Raw genomic sequence first — 7218 nt, 5'->3', positions numbered from 1 at the left:
CACAGACTAGTCACAGGCCAGTCTCAGATTAGGATTTTGCAAAGACTGTGGTCACTATTTACAAGACTGCTGCTAGATTCCTTCAAATTATTTCCATCGTGCACTAGGCTATACGTCATCATCAACAGGAACTCACATGATAGGCTACTCATATCAAAGTAACTTTTTCGCGTTTCTGCAGCATTGTTTGATAGTGTGACATCACTAACAGATATAGAGTTGTTCTGTCACGTAGAATAGCCGACTAATAAATTATAAGAAATTAAATAACAAATAATCATACAGGCTACAGCTGTCGCCTATTTTGCCCCTTCCGTTTTCGTGTTCGTCGACCGAGGTCACTATTGGTTTTTAATGTTCACGTCACTATTTGCATGAGCCACGACTGAAAAGACTTACGATAATATCAAACATGTTTGATATTGTCGTAACGGCAAAACTAGAAAAAGACTGACTCCGACGGACTTAAAACCGCTAAGATTGGCACCTTACACTAAACGATTTAGATGACGGGAGCGCGCCGAGATTCTAGTACAACTGGTAAAATTTTGGAAAAGTAGTCGGCGACTGTTAAAACAGACCAAAATCGTGCAATGTAAGCCAGCCTTTACCTTAAAAAACTGTCTAAATGGGAGCTCGAGGGTGTCTGAAAAACTGCAACCTAAACAGGAAATTTGGTCTGGCGATGCTTGATACAATTTTCTCACTTTTCCTACACTGCAGGTACCTTTTTTCACATGTTGAATGTTGTCAAATAGTCAAACTGTTTTTTCTACATGTGCCACTTCATCCAAACTCCTTGTTAAATCACTGTTTGCAGCTAAGCTATTCACAAGAGATTGCTCAAGTGGAAAAATCAAAACAAAGGAAACGCAAATGTAGATGACCAGGCACAGTGGCCCCAGAGCAAGTATCTATCTTAAACTACCCATGAAGCACTTTTTCTTTTCTTTTTAGGAGTAAGTACATACAAGGATTAGAGGACAAATTCCAGGAAAAGCATTAGCAATTAGAAGTCCCGCAGCCGTCTAGGTATGCAATTATGGGCAATGTATGTGATTAAGGAAAGAGGTTCAATAAATTACATTAACATACTTTCAAAGTCACTGAGGAGAGGCCGCAAGGGCCCTAAAACGGGCCGAAGACAAAGTGTGGGTATCGATTTCAAATCCCCGCTGGAAATTTATCTGGTGCCTGCGGAGGAAGGAGAGACTGAGCGAGGAAAGTCCTCTCAAATGCAGTTCCACTCAAATGCAGTCTGTAGGCTCCACTAGATTTCTCAGCAGAGGAAAAGGGACCCTTGTAAGCTGGGTAAAAGTAAATACATTAGTTACTGTAAGCTGGGGGTAAGGGCAAGCAAAGGTGAGCTAACAGTGGTTCAAACACTGTGACAGACACTCAAATAAAAGGCAGGTTAGCCCTACAGAATAATATGGAAAAAAGCTTCATGTTTTATCATCTATCATCATTTCAGTCTTGCCATGTGTAGCGCCGCAAGCCTCTATGGGAAGCAAATTGAATCTTTTCTGCTGGATATTCCACAGGAAATTCTCTCTGTTCTTCTTCTTCTTCTTAACCAAGAAGGGTCCCTTTGGCTTCAGACGCTGATCATCTCAGTCGTCTTACTCTCTTTTGATCTCGTTGATGATAATTTACTCAGGCAAACCAGGTGTGCCTCCTTAATGAGCCATTAAGTTCACAGACGCATTGAACGTTAGTGAACCACCGACTCGCCTGTACTAATTGATGGGACAGGCCAGCGGAGCCAGTCGAGGGCCGATTTTGAAGGGTGATTAACCAAAGTTCCCCTCCACACAAGATGGCTGGGCTGCTTCTCTCCAGCATCTCTCTTCTTTTTTTCCCCCCTCCCCTCAAAGGATGTGTCCCTCGGCTCCTTGAAGTCAAGACGGAAAAAGAGGCCTAGAACAGAGAAAGTAATGGAGAAAGAGAAAGGAAGAAAGAAAAAGAGAGCGAGAGAGCAAGAGAGAGGGAAAGAGAGAGAGGAGAGAGGGATGCAGCAGGCCTGGCAGGGCCTGAAACACAGCTGCCGCCTTTAATCGACTTTCTGGATGGGGGGAGATTTTCCCATCCGCAGACGCGCACACCTCCAAATCCGCTCAGAAGCCCACTGGCAGGGATGCTGCCCCCCCTTCCCCCCCCCCCCAATCCCCATCCCCATCCCCTCGTCTCCCCTGTCAGACGCCACCTTTCAAACCATGAGCTGACGGCCTGGCACCGCGCAGAGATCAGGGTCTGGGCGAACGCTCTGGCAGTGCCACTGCGGACGCCTCTTTACAGTGGAGGAGCCTAATTGCACACGCCGTCTCCACAGCGGCCTCGTAACTGGCACGCGTCCACCTCGCTCGGCGCGCTCCCAAAGGCTCATGGGAATATTCCAGGCCTATGCAAATTAGAGTACTGACAGAAGACTTTTTATGTATTTTGTCACCTTTTCAAGATCACTAACTTGCTGAAAAGTTTTAGTGGCCGTGTAACGTGCCTGCATTAGTCAGCGGCACTTATACTACAGAGTGCTTATACTGAATGGCCAGTTGCACTGATCTTTTGTCTATATCAACCAATGGTGTGCATATGACTCCAGACAATCCTTCTGCAGCCTTGTTTAATACTTCAGTTAGATATAAGAATAAATTAATGAACATCAATACTGGTACCACTGTCTAAAAGCAAAACACCAGATATGTGTCATTTCTAAGTGAATGTTATGGGTGAACTTGTATTATTCCTCTACCTTGTAGCCTACTATGTCTATCTTCTGCCTAACCTCCGTGGGCTGAGTAAAGTGCCATTAACTGCTCACAATTGCCATTTAAGAAGGATGTCAGAATCTTTTTCAAAATGGCTGCCATCCCTCAGGGAAGGAAGCACATGGCTCATGACATCATTAAGTGGATGGGACCTTCAAGGTGATGGCTGCAGTGTGAGCCACACTTCCTCTGGCCATCAATCCTTCTTATGGCACCGCTTACCTCCCAATGGCCCCCTAATCTATATTTAATATTTGCCAGATAAGTGCACTCACTGAGTGTCTAAGAAAGAGCAGCATTCATTCTCACTGCTGAAGAGAAAGTGACAGTCTGCGCTTACTGGGAGTGTTGTAAAATGCTAAACTGAAAGGGAGTCCTCTTTTACAGCAAGAGGCAGCGCAAAAATTGATGTTTTTTTCCAGACCAAGATGTGATGTGATGTGAGGTGAGGTTGGGTGGGGTGAGGTGAGGTGAGGTATGTTTGTGTGTGTGGTGGGGTGGGGGGTGGTAGTCCTGAACATGTGTGATGAATGGAAACCCATTACAGTTCATTCAAAAGAGAAGCCAAGGAGTCAGTAAAGCTTACTAAGGTCAGTGATTTCAGTGAAACTCAATGCGTCTCTTTATGTAATTGCAATGCGGTACACCATTCAGTCATTCCATGTCCTGAGAAAACATACATATTCCCAAAAACCAAACCTAGGCACCATCAATAACATTTCTTGATTTCTTACCACAGTATTCCTATACATCTCTTTGGACAATATACACATAACTATTGAAATTGAAATTGATTTTATTGTGCTTTTTCAAACTAAAAATTCCGACACTGCTCTTAGACCTGCGCTCTTTGACTAAGGTGACCAGATGTCCGAAACCAAAATTGGGGACATAAGCCCAAAAATGTGGGAAAACCTGGGATATTTTCAGTTTGACTCTCAATCTGATTGAAATAGACGCTTTATCTTCCAAAAATGGGGACATGGGTAATTTTTCTGCATTTTTTCGGGGAAAGGCAACCAAAAACGGGGACCGTCTCCTGGAACCGGGGACGTGTGGTCACCCTATCTTTGTCGTACTAGCGATGTAGCACTGAAGCGGTGGTGTGACGAGCAGATCAGACTCAGGCTGATGCCAAAAATCAGAAGCTGGCTTGAAATTCCACCTTTTCTGTTTCCCTCCCGCTACCCACTGAGTACAGATGGCAATGTTATTAGAGGATTGAAATGAGCTCTAACGATTGATTGAGAAACTCGTCCTAATCAATGCCGGTTGCATGATAAGTGTTTACCGTGTAGATGATGGCACTGCGGCGTCTTATGGAGAGTCTCTCCTCGTGGCTTTGATACAATCAGCACCTTGCTGCACTTACCAGATGTTTCTTGACTCCCAGCGCAGCGTTCAGCGCAAGCTGCGAGCTGATTAATTACTCTGACATTCAACTTCTATTTCTCTTCACTTTTTTTTACCCAAGGAGATTTTTTAAGGATGTCTGGGGTGGGGGGTGCTGTAGTGTGTGCTGTTGGAGCTGAGTGATGCCTGTGCTGTGGAGTATTTTACACAGTGTCTAGACTCTCAAGCCACTCCACAGTCTGTATGATTTTTTTTTGCACTGCTACACAAAGCTCTAAACATCGAGTGGAGTTGGGAGTTTCTTGAGGAGTTACACGTGAAGAAGCTGAGACGACTCTTGAGTTGTTCAGTAAGATTGTCCTGTGAGAGTCCTGTGCGAGACTTCAATCCCCCTGGTGAATGCTCAACTGGAATAAAGATATTTCGGGTGACATGAAAGTAGTGCCACTTGTTTTATTATTTTATTCTGTTTTCCTTTTGAAATTCTATTAGGCCCGCAGATTGAAAGTAAACCCTTTCGTACTCGTCATGGTAAAAACCTTTTGGATCAGACTCAAAAGGGATCATATCTGACGGATTTCTGTGGCAGTGGTGGGACTGAAATGTTTGGCAAGGTCGCCATGACATTTTTGGACTTCCTGCCACTGCCTACGCTAAGGTCCCCAAAGGAGGGAACTAACAAGTCATCTATTACATGCCAACATTGTTTACATCTTGTGAACACCAGGGGGAATAGTGTCTTAATTAGGCATATTTCCCCCACTGGTTAACAGCAAGATCACCTTGGTGCACTGGGCGGCTGTGCTAAAAGCAAGTGTGGACACACGCAGCACTGTTTCTACAGGCAGGCGATGGCTTTGGGCACGGGTATGAATAATGAGACTGACAACTGCGGACAGCTGCACTCAAATACTGAAAAAAACAGTAGTTAGCACAGATCATGACCGTCCCCACTGCCTACAATGTTAGGTGTGCATTTTCTTTTGTGACATTTTTCATTATTATTATTATTCCTCTCTAGCCTGCACTCGTATATCAAAGTCATTCATCTAAGTAAAAGGCAGTCAAAACACCATTGACATGGAGGTGGTTTGACTCACATGTGTGGGTGAATGAAGGGTTTGTAAGAAGACTAAGCTTGAGACTGCATGTGACGCAAATGTTAATTGTGGATTTTTTTGTTTCACATAATATCGTATTGCTCACTGTGTTTGTGTGTGTGCTCACTGCTAGCGTGTGTGTTCTCACTGCTAGTTTGTGTGTGTGTGTGTGTGTGTGTGTGTGTGTGTGTGTGTGTGTGTGTGTGTATGTTCATGTTCATGTTCACTAACCACGGATGGGTCAAATGTAGAGAGAATTTCCCTCGGGATGAATAATAGTATCAGTCTATCTTTAATAAGCTTTCAGTCAGTCTATTGAGCTGCTTTTGCTGTTTCACACAAAAAACAGTGTTCATGTGAGGGTTTGGGTTTACAGCACCTTTCCATAGAAAATAATAAAAGAAAATGAAATAAATAAACAGGAACTCGGAGACCAGTCATCGGTAGAATTAATTCAACCTCATTAAAAAGCCTTTAGTTTGATTCACAGATTCTCAATTTGAATCTCCTGCCTGTGTCACATCTTTAGATGGCAGTATTAAACCAGAAGCTGTAAAATGGAGGACCCTGCATTAAGCTTCAGAGTTTTCTTGTTTGTTGTTAATCCAAATAAACTACTCTCCTTTGTGCTGCTATCATCAGAGTACCCCAAATTCACCCCACATATACCTTCATTAAATATGAATGGGTTTCTAAAACCCCATTTGAAAACTAATATGGGTGTATTTACAATGGATAGAAAACAAGCGTCACTAAATGCAAACAAATCATCTTCTGCAGAAATAACAGTCTGAAAAGGTTTTGTCTGAAAAGAGGCAGCTCTCTCAAGATGAGCATATTGGCAAATTATTCATGACTTTAAGAACAATATATTTTCGAGAATAGAGACCACACACTGCTTAGGTTAATTTAGGCTGATATAACCCATATCAAGGTTAAATTTGAGATGCGTGCTATTTGCAAATGTAATGCAAGGACCTGTCTGGGAATCATAAACCATAAAGGCATGGTTATAAGGCTCTGTTTAGTAAGACAAGAAAGTTAAACAAGCCTTGTGTTTATAAAATCCTCTAAAACACAATATTTCTGCGGAGAAAGAAAGAAGAGCTGGACAGATCCGAGGAGCACGGAGCTGATTTTTCTTCTCCGAGCAGGTCGGGGGTTTGCCTTCTTTGCCTGGATGGATCAGTCCAGTCAGCTGGAGCTAAAATTGACTTTCCTGTTTTAATACGCTCTCAGGGCTGGCATGCTGGGTGGGGGTGGGGAGGGGGTTGGTTGTGTGTGTGTGTGTGTGTGTGTGTGTGTGTGTGTGTGTGTCGTGGCTGGCTATGTAATAAGACAGCAGTGGGGTGTGTCTTATCCGGCACGCACCGAATGAAGCCATCCAGCTTCTCTCTCCGCCTCTGTGACCACAGAACATCGTGTCACTGCCTGCCTGCCGGCCAGCCGGCCCGAGAGCATGCATCCACCCCATGGCGGCAGCTGGGAGCGGATCAGGACCAGAATTGGGACAGGCCCCCCACGCCTGGGCCACGTCAGCGCCGGATCTGGGCCAGAGAGAGAGGAGGAGAGAAGAGGAGAGCAGAGGAGAGGAGAGGAGAAAGGGAGAGGAGATGAGAGCAGAGGAGAGCAGAGGAGGGGGAGAGGAGAGCAGAGGAGAAGGGGGAGAGGAGAGCAGAGCAGAACAGAGGAGATGAGAGGGGGAGAGGAGAGGAGAGCAGAACAGAGGAGAGGAGAGGGGGAGAGGAGAGGAGAGCAGAACAGAGGAGAGGAGAGGGGGAGAGGAGAGGAGAGCAGAACAGAGGAGAGGAGAGGGGGGAGAGGAGAGGAGAGGACACCTAATCCAGGTCCGTTAGCGCAGGGTCAGGGGAGTGGAGGTTGCCCCCTGCTGATGCATCAGAATCATTCCTTCTCACAGATCAAAGTGCAGGATTTAGCCTGACCTCTGGCCAAAGCACCTCCCCCCCCCCCAACACACACACACACACACACACCCC

Source organism: Sardina pilchardus, chromosome 6 (assembly GCF_963854185.1).
Source record: "Sardina pilchardus chromosome 6, fSarPil1.1, whole genome shotgun sequence".
Classification (NCBI taxonomy): domain Eukaryota; kingdom Metazoa; phylum Chordata; class Actinopteri; order Clupeiformes; family Clupeidae; genus Sardina; species Sardina pilchardus.
The sequence above is the reverse complement of the archived record's forward strand: the minus strand, read 5'-3'. Positions refer to the sequence as shown.